The 27,148-nt window shown below is 40.5% G+C and overlaps 2 protein-coding genes across 7 annotated transcripts in view; one reads left to right on the top strand and one right to left on the bottom strand.

Moving 5' to 3' along the window:
• RUNDC3B (RUN domain containing 3B) overlaps window positions 1-27,148 on the top strand; it is a 173,409-nt gene that overhangs the window by 25,690 nt on the left and 120,571 nt on the right. The gene's annotated exons all lie outside the window — the stretch shown is intronic.
• ABCB1 (ATP binding cassette subfamily B member 1) overlaps window positions 1-27,148 on the bottom strand; it is a 199,871-nt gene that overhangs the window by 157,550 nt on the left and 15,173 nt on the right. The gene's annotated exons all lie outside the window — the stretch shown is intronic.

The raw sequence follows: 27,148 nt of genomic DNA, 5'->3' as shown, positions 1-27,148 counted from the left end.
GATTCATTTGTAATTATATTTATATACAGAAGATCAACTCTACACTGAGTAAGGATTTCAACAGTTTGCACCCACACAGACACACAAAGTATAAAGTACTGTTTGAAGACTAGTTTTACCATTAATTCACATAGTACAACACATTAAGGACAGAGGTCCTACATGGGGAGCAAGTGCACAGTGACTCCTGTTGTTGATTTAACACTTGACGCTCTTATTTATGATGTCAGTAATCACCCGAGGCTCTTGTCATGAGCTGCCAAGGCTATGGAAGCCTCTTGAGTTCACAAACTCCGACCTCATTTAGACAGGGCCATAATCAAAGTGGAAGTTCTCTCCTCCCTTCACAGAAAGGTACCTCCTTCTTTGATGGCCTCCTCTTTCCACCAGGATCTCATTCACAGAGGTCTTTCATTTAGGTAATTTGTTTTTTGTCTTGGCTTTCCATGCCTGAGATACTCTCATGGGCTTAAGGGCCAAATGCCTTAATGGCTGATTCTGAGGCCAGAGTGCTGTTTCGTGCATTTGTCATTCTATGAGTCTGCTGTGTATCCTGATTTCCATGTTGGATCATTCTCTCCTTTTTAATTTTATCAGTTATTAGCAGGAGATAACTGGTCTTATTTATGTGATTCCTTTGACACTCAATCCTATCTTTATGATCAGCTATGAACTTAAACTGATCATTTTAACTAATAAGATGGCATTGGTACCTGCCAATTTAATGAGATTTGGAGTCCCATGGCAAGTTTTTAGCTTTAGCCTTGGGATAAGTCTGAGGGAGCATGTGCCAAACTGTACATCTCCTCCCTCTCTTACTCCCACTCTTATTTTTAACAAGGATCAATTTTCAGTTGGATTTAAACACCTAAGCATAATTCTGTGTTAATTAAAGAGTTCAACCAATTGTATTAAGTAGAAAAAATACTAAAAAGAATAAAATAGTAAGCTCTTCCTCAATGGTCAGGACAAGAGCTGATTTAGTCATTGCTTCTCATAGTGTCAGTTTCACTTCTACAGGTTTCCTTTTAGGTGCTCAATTAGTTGTCACAGATCAGGGAGAACATATTATATTTGTCCTTTGGGGACTGGCTTATTTCACTCAGCATGATGTTTTCCAGATTCCTCCATTTTGTTGCAGATGATTGGATTTAATTTCTTTTTTACTGCTGTGTAGTATTCCATAGAGTACATATCCCATAATTCATTTATCCACTCTTCTGTTGATGGGCATTTAGGTTGATTCCATGTCTTAGCTATTGTGAATTGTGCTGCAATAAACATTGAGATGCAGAGAGCTCTTTTATTTGCCAATTTAATTTCCCTTGGGTAAATTCCAAGGAGTGGGATGGCTGGGTTGTATGGTAGGGATATGTTCAGGTTTCTGAGGAATCTCCAAACTGTCTTCCATAGTGGCCTAACCAGTTTGCATTCCCACCAACAGTGGGTTAGTGTTCCTTTTTCCCCACATCCTCACCAGCATCTATTGTTGGTACATTTCTGTATATGAGCCATTCTAACCGGGGTGAGGTGAAACCTCATTGTGGTTTTGATTTGCATTTCCCTGATGACTAGTGATCTTGATCATTTTTTCATGTGTCTGTTGGCATTTGGATTTCCTCTTTTGAAAAATGTCTATTGAGGTCTTTGGCCCATCTCTTAAGTTGGTTATTTGTTTTATTGTTGTGGAGTTTCTTGATTTCTTTGTAGATTCTGGTTATTAATCCTTTATCAGTTGCATAATTTGCAAATAATTTCTCCCATTCTGTCGGTTGCCTGTTCACTTTCCTGACTGTTTCTTTCACAATACAGAAAAACTTCAGAGAAATTATTTTGATAGTACATTGTAGTCACTTAAAGTTTAGTATAGAGTAACTAATTTTTCCAGTAGTTTTCTTTATAAAAGAAAATGTGTAACTTTGTAGGTGTGTAAGATTTACTTTTATCCAACTACTGCTTATTTTTGAAGAAAAAGCATTTGGTTTACACATTACATTTTTCCTGCAAACTAGAAAATCTGCACCAGCCACGACATAGACCGTGCCAATGCAAGCAAAGTGAAGAGCATGGACAGTTACCTACTTAATTCACTAAAAAGTCTTAATTTTGAGTAAAGGGAGGCTTTTAAATAGGATCATACATGATAATCTTATTTGAAGTAATCTCTTAATAAGATTATGGTGTTACTTTTAGAAATACAGCTGAGAGGTAGGAATTAATTACAGAGTGTTAGGATGGAAAGAAACTAGTACAGGCTCTTTAGTAATTTTTGAAGTTTTATTTATTTATTTTAAGCATTATACTTTTCTCCACCTCACCTCTGCCTCCTCCATGCCCAATAAAAGCTACTGCAAGAACTGAATACATGCACACATCGCATACATATATATTACACACATATCACACATCATACACATACACACACATACATCACACGCACACATCACACATATGGAACATTTTGCTGATGCTGGGGAGGGGAAGTCAGGCATTTTGCCTGCTCAGCGAAATTACTTCCACTCTACAGTTCCACAGCACCCCTTTAGGCAAGGCTAAGGGTCACAGATTAAGACGCACTCTTCTGTTCTACCTCTTAATAAAACAATCCACTCGCAGTATTTCTAACTAGTGGACATAGTCTTTGTTTTAACATTCTGACCTCTGGGAACCCTGGAAAGCAATCCATCACATTTTGGGCACATTCAGATTGTTGGAAAATTCTCATGTCCTTGAAGCCAACCTATCTTCTTATTCTTTGATCTTCTTGCTACTATTTTCAAGTGTGAACCTAATAATTACTGAAGTATTGCTTTTATATAACTCTTTCCTGCTGTTCCTTTCCCCTCTCCCAAGTGAGATGTCTGTAGTTCGTCACTCTTCCAGAGCCTCCCCAGTCTTAGTTGTTCTTATGGTTTATAGCTGGTTTATTAGTGTTGCTCTTAAAATCTGCCACTCAAAGCTGTGTGAAGTGCTTCAGAGAGGCTAAACTCAGTAGTAGAACCCAAGATCACGTTTTACTGATTTCCGCATCATGCTTCTGATTCACATTGAAATTGAAGCCAAGAAAAATCCCAAGATTTTTAAAAAATTGAACAGTTGTTTGTCATATTGGTATTCCATAAACTAGTTTGTCTAAGAAGCAGTTTGATAAACTGAAACAGTATTATTTCTTCTGTTATCTGCTTCCAGAAATGGATGAAGTGACTATAAACATGTAAATATAGTCATATGTGACTTAATGACACAGGTATGTTTTGAAAAATGAATCTTCATATGATTTCATCATTGTGTGTACATCATAAAATGTACTTAACACATTCTAAGAGTGCTACGACATCACTAGACTTTATCTTGAGAAACCGTTGTCGTAAATGTGGATTGTGATTGACTGAAATGTCATTATATGTTATATTATAGTAGAAGGAAAGATAGCTTATCTTCATGGACTCAAAGAATGAATATTGCTACAAATGCCTGTAGCACCCACTACAGTCTGTATCATCAAAATTCCAGTGACATTTTTCATGGAAGTAGGATGAGCCACAAAAGACCTTGAATAGCCAAAGCAATCTTGGGCAGAAAGAGCAAAGTGAGTTAAATGACATGAATTCAAAGTATACTCCAAAGTTATGTAATCAAAATATGATGATACTAGCATATAAATAGACAAGTTGATAAAATAGAATATAGAGCTCAGAAATAAGAATTTTTAGCCTATTGATCTTCATTAAAGAACATATGATAGAGAAAGGATAGTGTCTTCAGTAAATGATGTTGGCACAGCTGGTCTCCAAAGAAGAATGAAAACAGGCCCTTATCTCACACTGTATATAAAAATTAACACAAAATAGATTAAATACCTAAGACCTGAAAATGTACAGATCTTTTGCCTCTTTGAATATATTCAGTCTGAAGTATTTTATTTTCATGATGCTGTAAATAGAACTTTTCATGATTTCCTTTCTGGTGGTTCACTGATAGTGTAAAAAAAGAAAACTGATTTTAAATGCTGATTTTGTATCCTGAAATTTCACTGATTTTTTTTATTAAGTCTAGGATTTTTTTTTTTTTTTTTGGTGGAGTCTTGGGGTTTTGTGTCTACAAGATCATGTAGTCTGTAGACAGGGATAATTTTACTTTCTTGCTTCCGGGGTGGATAATTTTTATTTCTTCCTGCCAAATTGTCTTGGTTAGGAGTTCCAGTACACATTGAAAAAAAATGGGAAGAGTACACAGCCTGATCTGAGGAGGATAGCTGTCAGCTTTTCTCCACTGGGTATGTTAGCTGTGTCTTGTCAGATACTGCCTTTATTATGTTGAGGTGCATTCCTTTTTACCTTAATTGTTGAGAATTGTTACCATGAACGAATGATTAATTTTATCATATGATTTGCTGATATTCTTGAATCTTTTAATTTGTGTCTTCCCCAAACTCAGGATATTTAGCTGTTTTTTTAAAATGTATTTTCTGCACCAGTAGTTTCTTCTTGCTCTCCGAGTCTCCAGTGAATAAATATTATATAATTTTTCTATTATCCCACAAGTCCCTGGCTTGTTCATTTTTCACTTTTCCCTTTCTGTTGTTCAGGTGATTGTTTCTATTGATCTATCAGACACATATCCATCCCTGTTATCGTCATTCTGCTAAAAACCTTATGTAGTCAATGCTTTATTTTAGATATTTTACTTTTTAAATTATAAAATTCCCATGATTCTTTTGGAACTTTTTATTTTTCTACTCGGAAATAAATAAATATACTTTTCTACTCATTTCAGGACTGTGTACATAATGGAGCATGGTTACAGTGGCTGGTTTAGCATCTTTGACTAGTAATTCCATCATTTAGGTTATCTCAGAATGGGAATTTTGTTTGATTCTTTTTTTCCTTTGAGAATGGGTCATATTTTGTGATTCTGTACATAATTTGGAGTTTTACCTTGGATATTTTTAATATTGTCTTTAAGCTCTTAAGTCCTGTTAAAATCCTCTAGAATATGTTGACCTTTTGTTTTGTTTAGGTTTAGCAGCAAATGACTCAATCATTTTTAGACAGATTCTTTCTTGCTTTATACAGGCAGAGGACTATACAGAAGTTCAATTTGTCAGTTCTTTACTATGTTTCAGTCATCCCTTTATATCTGATTTATATGGCTAGGCAACATAAGTAGAATAGGCAAAAGAAAGAACAATATTGGCAACTCAAACCATCTGATTTCAGAACTTCATGACAAGATACAGCAATTGGGATAGGCCCAGTGGCTCAGGAGGTTATTAAGCCAGTTCTTGGGAGGCCTGTGTCCTATATCAGAGTGTCTGGTTTGAGTTCTGGCCACTCTGCTTCTGATCGAGCTCTGCAAATGCACCTGGGAAACAGCAGATGCTGGCAAAAGTTCTTGAGTCTCTGCCACCTACATGGGAGACCCACCTGGAGCTCCTGGCTTCAGCCAGGCCCTTCCCTGGCTCTTGAGGCCATTTGGAATAGATAGAAGTAGGTAGAAGATCAATCGACGCTCTCTCTCCCTCCCCTACCATTGCTTTACTTTGTGTAAATAATTAAGTAAATCTTAAAAATGATAAAACAATCAGTGTGTTATTGTGAACTTATAATGCTGATCAATATGTTGGAATAAAGAGTTGAGACGTACACCCATAAAAATAGGCTTAACTCAAAGGCAAATCAGATGGTGGGGTAACAATTAGATAACTAGGTAAAAAACATAAACCTTGACCTATAACTCATACTCTCTCTCCATATATATATGTATATATCTACAAATAATTAAAAATGGATTATAACCCAGAACATAAAAGAAAACTCTTGTACTTAAAAGTAGAACATCATTGTTACCTTCAGTTAGGCAAATGGATTTTAAATACAACAACAAAAGTGCAATTCATGAAACAGAAACATGGGAAACAGTAGACTTCATCAAAGTTAAAACCCTGTTTAGAGAATGAATGATAAAGCAAGCCATAGGCTAGAAGAAAGTATTCACAAATCACATATTTGACAGTGGGCTTGGATCTAGAACACACAAAGCAACTGCCGTAAAAAATGTATAATAGTATGGAAACTGCCAGCCCGCTTTAAACATGTGCAAAAGATTTGAACAGATACTTTGCCAAAGAAGGATCCAACATGAAAATACTTTCAAAGTATTTACCTATAAGGAAAATGCAGATTACAACCACACGGAAGTACCTGTGCCTGCTTCCATCAAATTATTCTGTGTGGGGCCAATGCTGTGGCATCGTGGGAAAAGCTGCTGCCTACAGTGCAGGCATCTCATATGGGCACCGGTTTGAGACTCAGCTGCTCCACTTCTGATACAGCTCTCTACTATGGCCTGGGAAAGCAGTAGAAGATGGCCCAAGTCCTTGGGCCCCTGCACCCGCAAGGGAAGACCCTAAGGAAGCTCCTGGCTTCAGATTGGTGCAGTCTGGCTGCTGCGGCCAAGTGGGGAGTAGACCAGCGGATGGAAGACCTTTCTCTGCCTCTCCTTCTCTCTGTGTGTAATTCTGACTTTCTAATAAATAAATAAATCTTTTTAAAAAAAGTTCTATGCAACTCTCATAGCCTCCTGGGACATGTTTTGCAATGTCTTAGAAAGCTACATATGTGCTTGTTTGCTGTCATTCTCACTCCTTGACTCAAAAGAAATGAAAACTCAACTCTACACAAAAACATGTTTATATTAGCTTTATTCATAATTGTCAAAAACTAGAAACAATCCAAATATCCTTCATGTGATGAATGAATAAACTGATGTACAGTGGGCAAACTCAGTAATAAAAAGGAAAAAATGATTTTGGTGTACAAGAACATGGATGAATGTGTCAGATACATGATGCTAAAGTCAAAGAAGCAGACTAAAGGCCGACTGATTATTTATAGGCTAATAGGCCAGTAGTTTAAGAAAAATACGGGCTGGGCCGTGGCTCACTAGGCTAATCCTCCGCCTTGTGGCGCCGGCGCACCAGGTTCTAGTCCCGGTCAGGGCGCCGGATTCTGTCCCGGTTGCCCCTCTTCCAGGCCAGCTCTCTACTGTGGCCCCGGAATGCAGTGGAGGATGGCCCAAGTGCTTGGGCCCTGCACCCCATGGGAGACCAGGATAAGTACCTGGCTCCTGCCGTCGGATCAGCGTGGTGCGCCAGCCGCAGCGCGCCGGCCGCGGTGGCCATTGGAGGGTGAACCAAGGCATAAGAGAGACCTTTCTATCTCTCTCTCTCTCTCTCTCACTGTCCACTCTGCCTGTCAAAAAAAAAAAAAAAAAGAAAAAAGAAAAAAGAAAAATACAGTTAGCAGTAAAGTGGTCCTAACAGCCTTGTAAACTACAGCTAGGTGGTATGGGGATGGGAAACATGGAAAATAGCCAATTAAAATGAAAAAAGCCTCTGAATATCCTAGAGAACTACATGCTGTCAATAATATGCCTTATTTTTTAATACATTTGAAAGGCAGAGAGAGATCGATCTTCCATCTATTGTTTGACTACTCAAAAGGCTACAGTGGTTAGGGCCAGGTCGAGCTGAAGCCAGGAGCCAGGAACTCCACCCTGGTCCCTCTGTGGGTGTCAGTGGTCCAGCTACTCAGGCCGAGTGCTGCTGCTTTCCCAGGCTCAGTAGCAGAGAGATGGACTGAAAGTGGAACAACCAGTGCTTGAAGCTCACGTGGGATGCTGATGTCATAGGCAGTGGCTTAACCTGCTGTGCCACAACCCCTATTAAAGGAAGAATGATCAAGTATGACAGGGCACTATATCAGGTTTCTTAGGAATTGATCAGCTGGTCATACTTACTGACATTGGGCTTGCTGACTCACCTTCAGTTTAGGTTTTGCATTGACTCTGAACTTTTTTCACACTTAGACTTGTATATAGCTCTTTTTATTTGTTCTTCCTATAGATACTGTATTCCACCCTCATCAGTCTTGTTTTTGTTTGACTGTAACGGGCACATTCTGCCGTAGTGCACCACTATGCTGTCTGCTCACTGTGTAATAGACATGGCTTCTCCTAAGAGCTGAATAGTTTGCTCTCCCATCTGAGAGAAAGACAGAGAGAAAGGTCTTCCTTTTCCGTTGGTTCAGCCCCCAGTGGCTGCTGCGGCCAGCGGACCGTGCTGATCCGAAGCCAGGAGCCAGGTGCTTCTCCTGGTCTCCCATGCGGGTGCAGGGCCCAAGGACTTGGGCCATCCTCCACTGCACTCCCAGGCCACAGCTGAGAGCTGGACAGGAAGAGGAGCAACTGGGACTAGAACCTGGTGTGCCGGCGCTGCAGGTGGAGGATTAGCCTATTGAGCCGTGGCGCCCGGCCTCACTCTTTCTTTAGGGTTGGCTTTTGGCCTAGAGGTCAGGGTACAAATCATCCCATATCAGTACCTACAGTTCATACCTGATTTGGCTCCTGACTCCTGCTTGCTTCTAATGCAGATGCTGAGAGGCAGCAGTAATGGCCCTGCCACCCACAAGAGAGACTTGGATTGAGTCCCCAGCTTCTGATCTGTTGCAGGCATTGGAGAGTGAACTAGCAGATAGGAGTTCTGTGTCTCTCAAGTAAATGAAGTTTTAAAAATTAAAAACAAAAAGTAGGGGCTGGAGGTGTGACATAGTGGATAAAGCTGCTGTCTACAGTGCTGGCATCCCATGTGAGTGTCAGTTCAAGCCCTGGCTGCTCCACTTCTGACCTAGTTTTCTGCTGGTGTGCCTGGAAAAGCAGTAGAAGATGGCCCAGGTGGTTGGGCCCCTTGACCCGTGTGGGGAATCTGAAAGAAGCCCCTGGCTTCAGATCAGCCCAGCTCTGGCAGTAGCAGCCATTTGGGGAGTGAACCAGCAGATGAAAGACCTCTTTCTCTTTCTCTCTGCCTCTTTGTAACTCTGCCTTTCAAATAAATAAATAAATCTTTTTTTAAAAAAAAGTTTAAGCTTCAGAGAGACAGGTATTCATCTGTCCTGTTCATTGATGGTTCTTAAATCTCTAGAACAGTACGGATGTGGTAGGCACTCAGTGTTTGCTGAAAAACTGAATTTTTGATGCTGAAGTAATTTCTCTACTTTTTGTTAATAGCACTGGTATTCAGACTTCGAATTCCTGTGGCTGGATATTTTAGAATTTCTCTAACCCATTGGAACTGTTATGTTACCTGCCTGTTGCTCAGGAACTTTGGCCTAAACCTCAAAGCCCTTCCTGACTTAGATGAAAAGTGGTCAGCACCCCAGGAGGCTGTCTTTGAAGTGCAGTGTAAACACTGTTAGAAACAATGGTCTGAGATCAACCTGTCCATTTGGCTTTGGAGTTTTCTTTGTTCATTTTTGAAGATTTTCCAATTTTTGATTTTTGGTCTGCATACAAAATGAGACTTGAAATTGTTCCTGTAGTTATATAGGAGCACAGCTCATCCAATAAAAATCATATACTCAGGCCAAAACGTGATCCCAGAGATAAGAATGTGGCTGTGAAGGTGGCCAGAGTTCCACTGATAGACAATGGGCAAGGTCACTGTGAGAAACACCCTTTTAAGTTATGTGCTTGGAAATTTAGGAAAGCATTGGCAGATTTTGGATCTCTTAAAAATCACAATATTGAAGTAATTCTTGGATTACCTAGAGTTATATATAACATAAATTAGATTCAGTGTCTTAAATTGTATGGAGAATAAAATGTACCTTTATTAAAGTATTACAGTAAATGGAAGGTTCAGGAGTGAATAGGAAACTGTGCAGATATTAAAAACAGAAAACCTTAGCCTCTAAAGCAATTACATTGAAAATGGTTAGTAAGTGGAAAATTGTACATATTACTGAAATTTCCATAGTTTTTACATGTCCTTTACAATGAAAATCAGAGACCTATGCTTTATTTCTTTTTAAGCTTTAGCCCTTATTGTTTCTTATTTTTCTGATACCTTTTGAGAAACATCTTTCTTTACAATTTTATCCAGTAAGTGTCCTATATAGATTACTTGACTTGTTATTCTTATTAATGGTCTACTGCATTTAAGAAGGCAAAAAGAGGCCGGTGCCACAGCTCAATAGGCTAATCCTCCACCTGCGGCGCCGGCACACCGGGTTCTAGTCCCTGTCAGGGTGCCGGATTCTGTCCCGGTTGCTCCTCTTCCAGGCCAGCTCTCTGCTGTGGCCAGGGAGTGCAGTGGAGGATGGCCCAGGTCCTTGGGCCCTGCACCCACATGGGAGACCAAGAGAAGCACCTGGCTCCTGCCTTCGGATCAGCGTCATGTGCTGGCCACAGCGGCCATTGAGGGGTGAACCAATGGAAAAGGAAGACCTTTCTTTCTGTCTCTCTCACTGTCCACTCTGCCTGTCAAAAAAATAAATAAATAAATAAAAAGAAGAAGAAGAAGAAAAGAAAAAAAGAAGGAAGAAAGAAAGAAAAAAAGGCAAGGAAGAAAAAAAAAAACGTTTGTTATGATTCCTTCACTTAAACCGTTTCTCTATATGTACTTTTTTCTTCTGAGCTACCAACCACGTCTTGCCTTTGTTTTTCTTTGTATTCCTCACAAGAGTGATGAGAGGCTCAAATACAAAGTAGTAGAAAGTATTAAGGAACTTCCAGAAATCTCAGATGTAACTGCTGCTGCTGACTTTGTGCGTCTATCTTCATATGTATATTATGTATATATGTACATTTGAGTACATATGAGGGTACTTCAAAATATTCATGGAAAATGGAATTAAAATATTTTGGTGCAACAATGTTCGAAATTGTGCATGCCTTTTACATTATATGCAATTTCCGTGGACCTTGTGAAAACCCCTCAGATGTATGTATTTCTTTGTTATACATTACAGCCCTGGTGTACTGCAAATTGCATTTCATGGATATACTTGTTATTTTCTGTTTCTTTTTTAGTATTTTAAAAAATTAAGATAAAGTTTACATAACATAAAATTCACTATTTGTTCTATTACACATTTCAGTGATTTTTAGTGTATTCCCAGATGCAGCCATTACTAATATATAATTCTAGAACATTTCTGTCCCCCCTAAAACAAGCTCTTCCCTCTCCTCCCTCACCATCCATTCCTGACACCCACTCTGCTCCCATGGCTTCTGTTATTCTGGATATTGCATATAAATGGGATCATAAAATAGCGAACCTTTTGTGTGTGTTTCACTTAGCTTAATGGTTCCAAGGTTCATTCATGTTGTAGCGTGTTTCAGTACCTTGTCCCTTTTATGGCTGAGTGGTATTTTATTATATGGATAATACCACATTTTGTGCATCTGTTCAGATCAACTAGTGGACATTTATATTGTTTCTGTTTTTCTGAATAATGCTGCTATAAATGTTCATGTATAAGTTCTTGTTTCTGCCTGTTTTCTGTACTCTTGGATCTATTTCCATTTCATTTTTAGCAGCTACAGAAATTCTTTGTGTGAATGAACCGTAATTTATTTCCAGTTGACTTTTTCTCAAAGTTTGATTTTCTTAAACATGCTGTAATATGTCACTGAACATTTATCTTAATGTATTTCTAATTTCTTTAGAATTTATACCAATTATACCAATACCTTATGAGTTCTTATAGTTACTGAAATCAAAGGGCATATACATTTTAGCTTTAGAGTATTTAGCTTTTCAGAAAAGTTGTCCCACAATAATGTATAGATGATTATTTTTCCCATGTCTTATTCTAAGTTTGATGGGGGTGAAATGTCCTCTTTGGCCTTCTAATGTGTAATATATAAGTATCTTGTTATTTTAATTTGTATTTATTTGCAGATGAAGTCAGAAATACTTTCATCTTATTATTTTTTCCTGTTTATCACTTCTGCCTGTTTATTTTGTGCCTTAAATACCTTTAATTCACACTAGAACAAGAAAAAAATAAATTATTTGTATCATATTCGGCTAGTTTTTATGCAGCCCATTTTGATTAATAATGACCTTCCCCTGCACCCCCATGCTATTCTTTTCACGTGATTACTATGGGTAGTTTATTATTTACTTTTTAACTTATTTTTCATTTGAGTTTATGGTTTCTGATTGAAGACATCTGAAATATTTTTCTTAGCTTTTTAGTATAATTTTGAATGTACTAAATTTTAAAACACAACTTTCACACACTTGTGTGCGTCTATTTGAGTCATGTAATTTTCATAATACTCCTAATCATTGTAATGTTTGCTGTAGGCATTTTTGGGTAAAAAGAAAAACATTTTAAATGTTTTTACTCCTTAGGAAATACAGGCAAACTAATCTTTATATTTTACAACGAGTCAAGGATTTCCAAGAAGGGCATTTTAATCCCCCAATTTAAATATTTACTTATTTACAGAATGGGAGATTTAATAATGGTTTTAAATTTTATTACCCTGGAGAATCTTTTTTACTTATTTTGTTTGAACTTCACTTACAAAACTCCTTCAAATCAGATTATTCAAAATTTAGATTTGTTTTCTAAGGGGAAATTCTTTCAAAGAAGAAAATATAATGAAACTTTGTACATAAAGATTACTGTTGATAAATTTGTCCAAGATCTTTTGAGTGTACAGGAGAGTTAGGGAAATGTTTGATTCTCCTGGGTGACAAAGTTTTGTGGCTTGAACGTGAATTGATGTTCTCTGATAGTAGTTTGTCCTTCTCTCTATTTCTCTCTTTGAGCTCTTTGAGTTTGTGCCAGAAAAAAAATATCAGGACATTTGCAGTTTGACTTTGCAATTGTTGCAAACTAGCGTAGACCAATTTACTATGACTGTGTTTGCCACATCAAGGCTTCATTTTCAGTCCTGGAAAGTTGTTTTCTTGTTAATTTTGTTGTTAAATAAATTCAACATCAGCTTTGGTCACTTTATGGCTGTAATATTGCTCATTTAAAGAAGATGTTTCTCATTTTATAGAACAAAGGAAAATTGCACAATTTAGTGGACTTTGTGCATTTCTGAAAGGTATCGTCATGTCAGTTCCTATGTTTTTGCGATTTTGTAATTTCAGTGAATTGTTTTTTCTCAAAATTGTTTATAAATTTATGGTATTGTTATCTGAGGAAAACAGATAGGAAAGGAAATTAAGAAAAATAGTCTTTGGTAGCTACTTTATTAGAGATATGGTTCTAGTTCCCATTCTGATGTAGCCTTTGCTCTTTCTAATTTATGCCATGTGATTAAGAAATCGTCGAAGTACAAGGGAACTTCAAGAAATTCTTGGAAAATTTTGAACTTTTTTAAAAGTTCATTTTGTTGCAAAACCGAGACATGAATACGAGTTTTCATAATTCATGTTTTCCATGAGCTTTATGAAGATCTCTTTTATGTTAGAATTTTGAGTGCCTGATATTTATGTATGTTTGTACTGTTTTTACGCTTACCTTTTAATATCTATTATAGTTTTTATGATTTTTCTAAGAAATTGAAGTGTGACTCCTTAATTCAGATGTATTTGTTGTAACTTAAAATTGTTCTTTTTACTCTTAGTCATAAATTCAAATAATTTTATGGGAAGAATTAATTTCAATCCATTAATAGTTAGCCCTATTTAGGTTAATTTAGTCAATTACCATGTTAATGTGATCTAATATTTTTATTTTATTAAAATCCTTCCTACCTTTCTTCTCTTTAAAATTATTAAGACTTTTAAACATTCAAATACATGATTTAGATGCTCACTGTTTTTAAAATTATTATTGAACAAAGTTTTTTTCTTACATACCTTCCATCTAATTTTAAATGACACTTTAAAACAATCTTTGAAAGTTTAAAAGATTATATATAATACTGTATCTTAATTTCAGAACTTGTTCAAAGATGAAAAATGGTCACATAGAAAGGATGATATTGTTTCAGTGTTGGCTGAATTACAGCACATGATGCAATTGCAAATGTTGCTTCTTTCAATAATTTTTCTCATATAGAAATGTAAGGTTGAAGATGGAAAATTTTATACAAGAATTTGCATTAACAGAACAGAGTATATTCTGATATTGCCAACTTAAAGAGAAAAAATTTGTGAAAAGTATATATTCTGATCTGATAACTATTAATTAGTTTTGTCATTTGCCTCACAGATGGCAGTTGGGTTACAGATTGATTGATCTGGGAGGTCTTTCAATAAAATCCATCCTAGCACATTTGAAAATAAAGGCATCTGTCTGCAACTTTATTAGAAAAATATCCACACATACACACACACAGAGAAAATTAGAATAATATTCACTTTCTGAATAATTGCTATTACTTATTGAATTATATCAATCATGATAACATAGTTTAATCACCAAAAGCATAGAAATGAATAGAAAGCTGAAGTTGGAACAGGACTGACGTGAAGAATATGGAAGAATAAATATCATATTCCTGAATTAGAGTTGTAGTTAGTTTTATCAAGGCAAACTTATTTGTTTAAAGCAGTGGTCGCAATCTTTTCTGTATGAGGGCTAATTTTGACTAGTAAGAATACAAAGTTACATTTATTTTCAGATACTTATTTTGAAAACTGTATGTGTTTGAGTAAGGAAATGCTGCATCTTTGGCATTTTGAGTGCTCAGCTGTTGCGTGTCCGTCTGAGTGCACACGTCTTCAAGCGGAGGCTTCAGAAACTCAGCACCTAATGTGACTGTATGTGGTATGATTCCAGTGCTGCATTTGAATAAATCTTGTTCCTGAACAAAACATTTTGGAAATTGATTTGTTCTTGCTGAATTGTTTTTCTAAGCTTATTCATGGTAAAATCCTGTTTCCCTTTGGTTCATTTCAATTGCACCTAAGACCTCTTTCTAAAAGAAGTAAGCCTTGGGTCCCTTGGAAATAATGGCCACTTTCTCATTTGGTAATTATATTATTATTTGGGAGGAAGGTGACTAGGCAGCAGCAAAGTTAAGGATTTACATTTTCTATACATAGTGCTTATCCCAGATGCATTACAACTTTCTTTCTTTTTTTTTTTTTTAAGATTTATTTATTTATTTGAAAGCCAGTTACACAGAGAGAGAAGGAGAGGCAGAGAGAGAGGTCTTCGATCTGCTTGTTCACTCCCCAGTTGGCCGCAACTACCAGAGCTGTGCCGATCTGAAGACAGGAGCCTCTTCCAGGTCTCTCATGTGTGTGTAGGAGCACAAGAACTTGGGCCATTTTGTACTGCTTTCCCAGGCCATAGCAGAGAGCTGGACCGGAAGTGGAGCAGCTGGATCTCGAACTGGTGCCCATATGGGATGCTGGCACTGCAGGCGGAGGCTTTACCCACTCCACCATAGCGCTGACCCCCTACAAGTTTCAGTGCCTCATTTATCTTTTTATAATGTAGTGTATACCACTAGATTATGTGTGACCATCCTGTTTGGTCTGTTCAGTTTAGAATTGTAAATTTGAAGGCAGCTGTCCTAAATATCTGTGTGTTGTCATTGTTGTTTATTTTTTTAAAGAGGTTTCCCAAAGTTGCAGATGGCTGGCTCATTCTCAGATATTTCCTCCAGGTACTGTGTGCTGGTGCTATCTCCTGCCACTGAGCTGTGTCAGTTAAGTGATCTTTTTTAGTACATTGCATGGATTTCTCAAAGCTTTCCAGTAAAAAAAGAAACAAACAAACCCAGAGGGCACAGGGATGCTTATGCTAAGTTTAAAAATTAAAATCTCAGGGCCAGTGCTGTGGTATAGAGGGTTAAAGCCCCAGCCTGCAGCACACTGGCATCCCATATGGGTGCTGGTTCCAATCCCAGCTGCTCCACTTCCAATCCAGCTCCCTTTTAGTGCACCTGGAAAAGCAGCAGAGGATGGCCCAAGTGCTTGGACTCCTGTACCCACATGGGAGACCCTGAAGAAGCTGAAGCCATCCCTGGCTTGGGATGGGCTCATTCTGGCTGTTGGTGGCCATCTGGGAATGACCCAGTAGATGGAAGACCTCTATCTAGCTCTGTCTGTACCTCTCTCTGTAACACTTTCAAATAAATAAAATAGATCTTTAAAAAATTAAAATTCTTTGTAAAACCACAATATAATAGTCTGTTTGCTCTTTTTCATTTCCCATGTGATCCTGTGTATTTCTAAGTTTCTATGATTTTAATTACTGTGTTACTAATCATGCATATCAGTGTTAATTGAATTTTACTATAACTCTTGATGAGACAAGATTTACTCATTATTTCCTTGATTCTGTAAGTGGTGTGTAATAATACTTGTGTTACATGCCAACTAGGGGCCCAAGAGAGCTGTGTGAATTTTCCAGTCACTCAGTAGAACAGAGATGAGCATCCTCACTAATAACTGCTTTGCCTGTCCTTGAACCCTTAGTGGGAATGCCTTTCTTAGTTCCTTTCTCCTAGCCAGAGGGCATGCCTTTGTTTACTTACTCAGAACCTTTTGAATTGAGTCCCTGCTATGGGCAAAACCCTGCTGGGCCTCTGTATGTTGGAGCTAGCCTTCTGTTACACTTGTTAGTTAGGAAAGAAATGCATAGTCATTGTTTCAAAACATTGAAACAGGGCAGTAGGACAAAGGATAAAAAGTAGAAAAAGGTTTTTACTTCTTTAATCCTGATTTCTACCAGTAATATTTTAAAGCGATTTCCTGTGTGTTTGTTGTTCTGTACTTCTGTAACAAAATGCACAGTTTTGTGGAGCTACACGTGATGTGAATGTGCTTTAGCCTTCAGCTTTAGGTTCCATATGCCAGTATTTTAGCTTTTATGTTAATGCTGGTAGAAGAAAAAAAAACCCAAAACCTTTGTACTCTGGAGAACTGGCAAGATTACTGAGTAAAACAATTTTAGCTTATTAAGTCAATTCACTTTTCAAATTTTTGGTGTGAGCCTAGTTATCTTTTTTCTTTCTTTCTTTCTTCCTTTTTTTTTTTTTTTTTTTTTTGGACAGGCAGAGTTAGTGAGAGAGAGAGACAGAGAAAAAGGTCTTTCTTCTGTTGGTCCACCCGCTGAGGCCAGGAGCAAGGTGCTTCCTCCTGGTCTCCCATGCGGGTGCAGGGCCCAAGCACTTGGGCCATCCTCCACTGCACTCCCGGGCCACAACAGAGAGCAGGACAGGAAGAGGAGCAACTAGGACAGAATCTGGCGCCCCAACTGGGACTAGAGCCCGGGTGCTGGCACCGCAGGCGGAGGATTAGCCAAGTGAGTTATGGCGCCTGCCAAGTTATCTTAATCTAAGAATAAGATTGGACTGATTTTTACGGTGTAGATCATACTTGCGATACTTGTACATATTTGTGATGAATTCCTGATCAATAAACTAGACATTAGAGGGGCCGTAACAAATGCACACATCTTAGACAAATGATTGTGATTTATGGTGGCCAAATGATTGGCTGGGGGTGGCCTGAACCTCAGGCAGAGCTGATAGGGAGGGGCCGGTGGGGTGGCTCACCCAGATTCTGGCTTCTTCAGAGTCCGTTGGAAGTGTGACTGAAATTATTTTTAAGTGTTTACATTTGTGTAAGATCAGTAAGAAGGTCTTTTAATTAGGAAATTAAATCATAGTCAACATTTAACCTTCAAAACTGAGTGGGCTAATGACTGCAAACCTCACCTAATAATAGTACTTTACTTTTTAAAGGAAAAGATTCAGATCTCTTACAGAAATGGAAATCTTCTCTGGTTAATGAGTAAGAAGAATAGTGAGGAATAGTACACTGGTTTTTCAAATTAGCAGTGAGAAATTTAGGATTGTTGCTACAACATTTAAAGTGAAAAATAGAGGTTAAATATCTAAATGTTAATACAGTGGGAAATCAAGTCGATTAGTAACCAACCCCCTTTAAGTATCTGAACAGTTTTGCATTGATACAAATTTATTAAAATTCGGTGGGAGCAGCTTATTTTTTGCTGGTTATCCACATGAAAAGCAACTCCCAGGCAACATGTTGTTGGGAGTACTTCAATAAGTTTGTGGAAAATTGAATAAAGGATAAATTTATTTTCTGCAGAAAAACTTGGAAATCTATGCATATGAAGAGGCTTAAAAGTCAATGGAAGATGCACATTGTGAAAAAAAACCATGTATAAATCTTATAACATTAACAGAGCTAAAGTTGATGGGGACAGTTTTTCATTTATTATTTCACATAGCTAAGCATTGTTCCAAATGGTGGAGAAAGAAAGTCACTTAACAGATTCATTTATATTTCATATTGTCATGAAAAGATGATGAGTCATATGCCACTGCTTAGTGGAGAGCCACTTTAGAAATTTAGGTTCCTGTTCTTAGACGGTTTCATTCTGGCCATAAAATAAGATAGAAGCAAAGCACAGACATATTAAGGGATTTAAATAGCAGTTTCACTTACGGAATGTGGGAGAGGAATTTTAGAGTAACTGTGGACCCTAGAGATCACAGGCAGTTTTCAGATGATAAAAATGAGGCAGTTCAGTGGGAAAGGTAACACAGGGCTGGTCAGTAGCAGATTGTCTTCAGTCTGATGAACTTTTCACCACTTATTTTTGTGCCTGCAGTGAGTTGGAGTTGGAGTGCTGGGTAAAAAATGTTTTTACAAAGCCCGTTTGTCATTGGTAAAAGTCAACTTCTAAGAAACTTAGTATAGCACCTATGGTACATACTTGTACTCATTAAGAGCTTTAAAGAGACTTGTTAGTGACAGCTTATCGCTTCTTTGGAATAAAATTTCTCTGGGATATAGGTAGTCAGCTTCTTGCTATTTGACTTGCTTTTATAGTTACTTTTAAAGGAAATGAAATTATCTTGGGAGTAGTTAATACTTCAGTATTTTTAAAGGCATGATGACATGTGGCTTTGTTTTATTAATCTTCCTTTTGAATACTGGTTATAGGCTTTTTCTGGTTTATCCAACACATTAATTTATTTCATGCTAAAATTATTTATTTGTTACTAAAAACTTTTGAAATCCATGCAAATTTTTCTCATAGTACACATTTTCCATGAACTTTATGAAGACCCCTCTGGCATCCACAATTGACTGTGTGAATGCCTGGGTTCTCAAGGAGTCCAGGCCTTCATTTTAGGTTATCTTCTTCCAAAAAATGTGCAAGGCATCTGATAAACTTTTTAACTAAAGATTTATTAATCAAGCCTTTTGTCTCCCCCTGCTTCCTTTCTTTCTCTCCTTTTCTATATTCCCTGCTTTGATTGTGAGATAGTCCACATGAGAATGTAAGGAATCTTTATCAGCTTTTCTTTGTTGCTGGGAACATGTGTCTGAACATCAGATTTCCACTTGTCACCTCAGTCAGTGAAAATCTCAGCGTCTATTCTAAGATATGGAGAATTGAAGTGATGATAGAAGCTTCAAGATGTTTTGGTGTCATAAAGCGAATATAGAAAAAAATGAGACATGAGAGGGAGGGAAGGGGAAAAAGGGGAGAGAAGGAAGGGAAAATAAAGGGAGAGGAGATGTTCTTAAGGATTTTGACAACAAAATTGTTGGGTATGTTAATTTGCTTGCCGGTAGTGACTCTCATTATTGTATACACATGTGAGAACATGCTGTACACCTTAAATTAAATTAAAAAATTAACATGTACACAAAAAGAAGGCTCACCTGGTCCCCCAAGACACTCCTAGTGAACCCACAGCAATGCCTGGGATATTTTATTTTTATTATTTTTTAAAAAACTTTTATTAAATTAATGTATTTTTCATAGGTACAACTTTAGGAATATATTGGTTCTTTCCCCCATACCCACCTCCCACCCCGACTCCAATCCCACCTCCTCCTCCCTCTCCCATCCTCTTTCATTATGGTTCATTTTTAGTTTAGGACCAACTCTATGTTACGTACAGATTTCCACAGTTTGCATGCATACACACAACATGTAGGGTACAGTTTGAGAACAACTTTTGCGGTGTATTCTCATAGTACAGCTCATTAAGGACGGAGGTCCTATATGGGGAGTAAGTGCGCAGTGACTTAGGCACAAGTGATATTCAAATAATATCGCAGATAACCGATTTAACATTTCTAGGGGCCGGCGCTGTGGCACAGTGGGTAAGTGCCGGCATCCCATATGGGCGCCAGTTCAAGACCCGGCTGCTTCACTTCTCATCCAGCTCTCCGCTATGGCCTGGGAAAGCAGTAGAAGATGGCCCAAGTCCTTGGGCCTGTGCACCCACGTGGGAGACCCAGAAGAAGCTTCTGGCTTCTGCCTTTGGATCGGCACAGCTCCAGCTGTTGCGGCCAACTGGGGAGTGAACCATCAGATGGAAGACCTCTCTCTCTCTGCCTCTCTTCTCTCTGTGTAACTCTGACTTTCAAATAAATAAATAAATCTTTAAAAAAAACATTTCGATTAAATATGACGTTTGCAGATGCAGAAATTATTTAAATAGAATTCTAGCATAATAGTTTACACGAGAGCTTTATGCTTGGTGAATTCCCTGTCTCTTAACGCAGATGCCTCTGAGTGGGGAACGTTCAGTGGCTTGAATTAAGAGCCCACTTGGAAATGATGCACATCGACCAGGAAGGAAGGCAGCATCAAGCCAAGTCATCTTCATGTCTAGCTTGTAGAAATACTAGCTGCTTGTGAGGCTACTGCTGGTTTATGTGAAGCCCTCGAGTCATACTTTTTTTTTTTTTTTTTTTTTTGACAGGACAGTGAGAGAGAGACAGAGAGAAAGGTCTTCCTTTTCCGTTGGTTCACCCCCCAATGGCTGCTGCGGCCAGCGCACTGCGCTGATCCGAAGGCAGGAGCCAGGTGCTTCTCCTGGTCTCCCATGTGGGTGCAGGGCCCAAGCACTTGGGCCATCCTCCACTGCACTCCCCGGCCACAGCCGAGAGCTGGACTGGAAGAGGAACAACCAGGACAGAATCTGGCACCCTGACTGGGACTAGAACCCTGGGTGCCGGCGCCAGAGGCGGAGGATTAGCCTATTGAGCCACAGCGCCAGCTCAAGTCATACTTAAACACCATCCCGTTAATGGTTTTGTTGTTCAGTTTGTAATTTTGGCTTGTCATTATCCTTTGTGTGAAAGTCCTTGGAAACAGTGAAGCCACCCATAGCAGGAGACTCAAGGATTTCCTGCCCACTCTTTTGTAACCTAAGCCTAGACTTAAGTTTTTCTATGTCTTTGTTTCCTCTCCTCTAAAATTGGGCTCTGTTGTACTTTTTCATTTTCAATAATTCTGCTTTAAAACTTCTAACAAACTGTGTTTCCCAGCCATGTGAAACTCCACAGGCGGCTGGCAATCGTGTTGTAGGAAAGCAGTCAGGGTGGGGGTTTCCTTCAGAAGGACGTTCTTTTAGGTCGGGCACAGTCTCTGCTTTCTCCTTTCCCTCCCTCACCCATAGGTCTGCTGGAGGTGGTTGCCAGCAGCTTAGTAATGTTGCCTCCTCCTCTGCCTACTTCTCTGCCTTCTCTTTCTTACATTCCCTTTCTAGAGAGACTCAAAGTTATCAGAGAGTCACTGGGGTGCTCTTTTTGTGTAAGGTCACAGCCAATGTATAATATTCCATTTCTTGCAGCTGTACTTTTCATTTTGAGTTTCTCAAATGATCTCAAATAGTAGAAAACAAGGAAAACCAGTTGCGATCAGAAATATTTGGAGGAGTTGAGTTTAGAATGGTTGGTATGGGGAAAGGTTGGAGTAGGGTTTACATTTTAAAAATATCTCTAGATTCTAAGCAAGTAAAGGATAAAAACATAACATGTCCATCTCATTGTCACCTTGTTTTGTGGTAAAGGGTTTCTTGGTTGCCTGACTGAGTTGTGTGATGACAGTAATAACAGTAGCAATAGCTGGCATTCATTTAGTCCTTGATGCACACTGAAGCCTGAGCTTATACTGCGTATCTCCTTTACACGATTTTGCCTGGTCCTCGTAGCACAGCTGTCAGGTAGTGCTGCAGATACGCTCAGCTTACAGGAGACGCTCACACCTCAGAGTGAATCTAAGTCACTTCCTACAGTTACATAGCTAGAAAGTGATCTAATTCAGTTCCTCCATTCAGGTACACCTAAGTCCTTGCTCTTGATTGCTAAGCATCGTGTGGTGTGTCATCATCTTCCCCTTCCTCCCGCAAACAAACAACAAATTGTTGGCATGAAAAGTGCCCTAAAGACAAACCATTTGGAAGTCTTGTACCAGGAGCTTTTTTTTTTTTTTTTTTTTTTTATGGTGGGGAGGGGAGAAGAGAAATTAGGAAATAAAAAGAGAAAACTCCCAGCTTGCATCACTGGCTCACTCTCCCAATGCCTACAATGGCTGGGACTGGGCTAGGCTGATAGTAGGATCTGGAAACCCAATCTTGGGTGGCAGGAACCCAATTAGTTGAACAATCACCACTCCCTCCCAGAATCTGCTGGAGAGGGGAGCCAGAGTGAGTATGGAACCTTGGCTATGAACCTGTGGGACAGCGGTATTGTAGCAGCCTCTTAACCACTGTGCCACACACCCATCTCCCCTGGAACTTCTTTAAAATCAAGAAGGAGGAAAACAAGTGTGGGGAGCAGCCCGGACTGGACTGAGTTAACTGGAATTAAGACTTATTCTATGCATCTGCTCTCCCACAATATGGCGCTGGGAGAGAAGTAAACAGCTTCTGCACAGCTGCCTCCAGTTCAACCAATAAACTGTGGGGCTTGCTACTGATTGGAGGAGAGCAGCGTACTCGGCGTGTGGGCAGCCGAGTTAGGATTGGCGGAGGAGGACTATAAAGGAGGAGAGAGATGGCATGCACCAGGAACATCTAAGGGGAACATCTGAAGGAACACCTGTGCAGCCCCCGAGAGAGCCGGCCGGCGGTGTGCCGCTCCCCTGCGGAAGTGGGGAAAGTGGCCAGGGGGAACCGCCCTTCCACGGAGGTGGAAGGGACAGTAGCCAACCCGGGAAGAACCAGCAGCAAACCCGGGGAGGGCCTAGCAGACGAAAGAACAGCGCAGGGTCCTGTGTCGTTCCTCCACGAAGAGGGGGAGCGACATAATGGTGCCGTGACTCGGATAGGAAACCTAGGACGGATAGGAAACCTAGGAGGGAAGAAACGGGAAGAACTGGGAAAATACCGGAGAGAGAGACTAGCAAACAGCCTAGGGAAAAGCCGGACGAAAAGGGTGCCGGATGAAGCTATTGAAAGCCTAGGCATAGATTCGGATACGGACTACGGGGGGAAGCTGGGAGAAATCTCTAAGGTCGAAAGCGAAAGTGAAAGCTAGAACAAACAGACTCGGATGCGGACTGTGGGGAGAAGCCAGGAGAAATGAGGGAGGAATATTGTTGGAAGAAAGCTTGGGGAAACATACCGGGTAGAGAAAAATGTTAGGGAAATTGAAGCCGCGGGGGGCAGGCCGAGGCGGAAACGAAAGCCACTTTGGGATTCTCAAGTTAGCCCGGGAATAGGGGGCGAAAAGTTGAAACCAGAAGCGGAAACGTAAGCCAGATTGGGATCCGTCTGATTAGCCCGGGGAGCAAAGGACGGGAAGCCAGATCGTGGGGCGGAGACGTGAGCTGGGTTGAATTCGCCAGGCTAGCCCGGGGAACTTGGATTGAATGCTAGTGGCAGAGACGTGAGCTGACGCTGTGTGATTCACGGAGGCTGCCGCGCGCAGAGAGAGCGTGCGGGGCACAAGTAGATAGGGAACGCGGGGCTAGCGCGTAACCGCAGAGTGTGCGCGCGAAGCCGAGCCGCGCAGATGAGAGAGGCGCGGGCTGAAGCGGCTCAGAGCCGGCGAGGCGCCGAGAAGCAGCCTCGGGGCGGAGCCCGCCGGCGGGGCGAGGCGCCGGGAAGCCGCGCGGAGCCGTGAAGCTGCCGGCAGGGCGAGGCGCCGGGAAGCTGCAGGGATAAGAGAAATAGAAGTTTAGAAGTAAAGTGAGAGAAATAGGAATGCTGGAAGATAGAAGTGGAATGGGAGAAATAGGAATGCCTGGAGATAGAGAAATAGAGAAGTAAGGCCTCCCCACAGCATGGCAATGAGAGAGCTTGGATTCGGTCTGCCTGATTAAGTGAGGCGATGAGCACCTGCGGGCGGCTAGCAGCTTATGCGCCGCAGGTCACGGAAGACAGGCACGAATTAACATCAGTAAGGCCTCCCCACAATACAGCAATTAGGAGGCTTGGATTCGGTCTGCCTGATTAAGGCGGTAAGCACCAGCAGGCGGCTCGACCAGAGTGTGAGCCGCAGGTCACCGAACACAGGCACGCATCAGCGCCTAAAAACCTCCTCACAACATGGCGAAGAGAGGACCCGGATTCGGTTTGCCTGATTGATAGGACTTGTAAGAACCTGTGGCAACTCTAGCAAGTAGAGCAGAGTGTGTGCCGCGGGACACCGAAGACAGGCGCGTATCAACGCCAAAAAATAAAAAGAAAGGGGGATCTGTGGGGAGCAATTCGGACTAGACTAAGTTACTGGAATTAAGACTTATTCTATGCATCTGCTCTCCCACAATATGGCGCTGGGAGAGAAGAAAACAGCTTCTGCACAGCTGCCTCCAGTTCAACCAATAAACTGTGGGGCTTGCTACTGATTGGAGGAGAGCAGCGTACTCGGCGTGTGGGCAGCCGAGTTAGGATTGGCGGAGGAGGACTATAAAGGAGGAGAGAGACGGCATGCACCAGGAACATCTAAGGGGAACATCTGAAGGAACACCTGTGCAGCCCCCGAGAGAGAGCCGGCCGGCGGTGTGCCGCTCCCCTGCGGAAGTGGGGAAAGTGGCCAGGGGGAACCGCCCTTCCACGGAGGTGGAAGGGACAGTAGCCAACCCGGGAAGAACCAGCAGCAAACCCGGGGAGGGCCGAGCAGACGAAAGAACAGCGCAGGGTCCTGTGTCGTTCCTCCATGAAGAGGGGGAGCGACAACAAGTGATGGGGAGAGATTCAGAGTAAGAATAATATCCTTACATATTTCTATTTGTAGGTAGTAAGATTTGATTTTTAAAGAGACATTGAGTTATAGAGTTATTTAAATAAGGATTTATAGGTGCTGTTGTGTATTTATACATAGACAAAGGTAAACATACTTGTTTTCTTGCGTGCAGAATACTTTCATGTCAGATTATTATCAAAACTGTTATAAAAATATACTAATCAGAATTTTTAAAAATTCACATCTTCATGTTCATTGCAATTAAAATGGTTTTATGCTGATTTACCAATTCATTTGTTCAACAGCTATCTATTGAATGATTACTCTCAGCCAAACACCATGTCAAGTGTTGGGGATTGGTATAACAACACAATCCCTACTGTGTTGACATTATCAGCTAGTAAATGAGACAGTCCAGAAAATAAACAGTTATAAGGAGGAAGAATGAATGTGGGGTGCTGTGCCAACACTAGACTGAACCTGGAGGCCATGTAAGGCTTCTTGGAGGAGGAGACCTTGCAGACGTCCTGGGCGATAATCAGCTGTGATCTGTCATGACTGGCCAGGTTGTGATTGGGTGATTGGCCATAAAAGCATCATCAGGAATGATTGTTATGAAAATACCAATATCTGGACTTTCTCAGGATTTTGATGCTTCAGTTTGGGGCCAGACCAGCCATAAACAGTTTTTTTGTTTTTGTTTTTTTGTTTTTTTGAGAGGCAGAGTGGACAGTAAGAGAGAGAGACAGAGAGAAAGGTTTTCCTTTTGCCGTTGGTTCACCCTCCAATGGCCACCACAGCCAGCGCGCTGCAGCCGGTGCACCGCGCTGATCCGATGGCAGGAGCCAGGTGCTTCTCCTGGTCTCCCATGCGGGTGCAGGGCCCAAGCACTTGGGCCATCCTCCACTGCACTCCCTGGCCACAGCAGAGAGCTGGCCTGGAAGAGGGGCAACCGGGACAGAATCTGGCGTCCCAACCGGGACTGGAACCTGGTGTGCCGGCGCCGCAAGGCGGAGGATAAGCCTAGTGAGCCACGGCGCCTCCACAAGGATACTTCTGATGTTGTTGCAAAGAAGTGTTTATTGAGGAAGGAAGATTTGAGATAAAAAAATAATTCAAAATGAACAAGCACACATTTAAAAATATGGAAGCAAATCTTTTTATATTAAGATTAAATAAATAGGCCGGCGCTGTGGCTCACAAGGCTAATCCTCTGCCTGCAGGGCCGGAACCCCAGGTTCCAGTCCCTGTCAGGGCGCCAGATTCTGTCCAGGTTGCCCCTCTTCCAGGCCAGCTCTCTGCTGTGGCCCGGGAGTACAGTGGAGGATGGCCCAAGACCTTGGGCCCTGCACCCACATGGGAGAGCAGGAGAGGCACCTGGCTCCTGGCTTTGGATCAGCGCAGTGTGCTGGCGCAGTGGCCATTGGAGGGTGAAACAACGGTAAAATAAGACCTTTCTCTCTGTCTCTCTCTCTCACTGTCCACTCTGCCTGTCACAAAAAAATAAATAAATAAATAAATAAATTACTAAGATAAGACTAGTAATTCCGGAGAACTGAAGAAGGTTTCCAAGATGATACTTAATGGGAGATGGATGTTATGGTGCAGTGGGTTAAGCTGGGATGCCCACATCCCCTGTCAAGATGCCTGGGGTTGGGTCCAACTTCTGTTTCCAATCCAGCTGTCTGCTAATTCATCCAGCAGGTGATGGGTGATAACCCAAATACTTGTGTTCCTGCCACCCACGTAGGAGACTGCATGGAGTTCCTGGCTTGTGGCTTCAGCCTGGCCCAGCCTCAGCTCTTGCAAGTGTTTGAGGAGTGAACCATGCATGGATAGATGATCTTTCTCTCTGCATTTGTCTCTCACTCTGCCTCTCAGATAAATAAATCTTAGAAAAAATACAAAGTATACAAAATAGTTCCCATGAACCTAAGACTCAGAGTCCTACATAGAAATATCAGTACTAATATAAGGATATAATAGAACATTTTATCATGAACAGATACATAGTTAACCAAATCTCAGAGATTACGATGTTAAATACCTGAAGAGTTTTCATGGGTTGTGACTAGAAGATAGCAAATGAGTGACATTTGGAGGGGAGCTTTATAGATGAGAATGATTGGGTAGATGGTTGTGAATGATCAGTGAATACAGGATGCAAATTGGTATCTTTCCTTGTATAAACCATACATTGTTCGATTTTCTTGACATATCCCTATGAAGAGGAAGAAAAGAGTTAGGCCAGTTTTCCCATTTAAGTAGAAAAAAGTTGTAATCCAACTGGTGACATTTAAATTAATGTTTACCTAGAACCACAAGGATGGTTTTCTGTGCACTATCAGAGGACTAAATTAAATAATAGTGTATTAAATTTCAAAGTGTTTAAGTGTCAAGTCTCTTTGTATT

The sequence above is a fragment of the Oryctolagus cuniculus genome, chromosome 16, assembly GCF_051225735.1.
Source record: "Oryctolagus cuniculus isolate XC-2025 breed Fujian yellow rabbit chromosome 16, ASM5122573v1, whole genome shotgun sequence".
NCBI classification, from domain to species: Eukaryota; Metazoa; Chordata; class Mammalia; order Lagomorpha; family Leporidae; genus Oryctolagus; species Oryctolagus cuniculus.
Note: the sequence above shows the minus strand (reverse complement) of the source record. Positions and strands in the feature narration are given on the sequence as shown.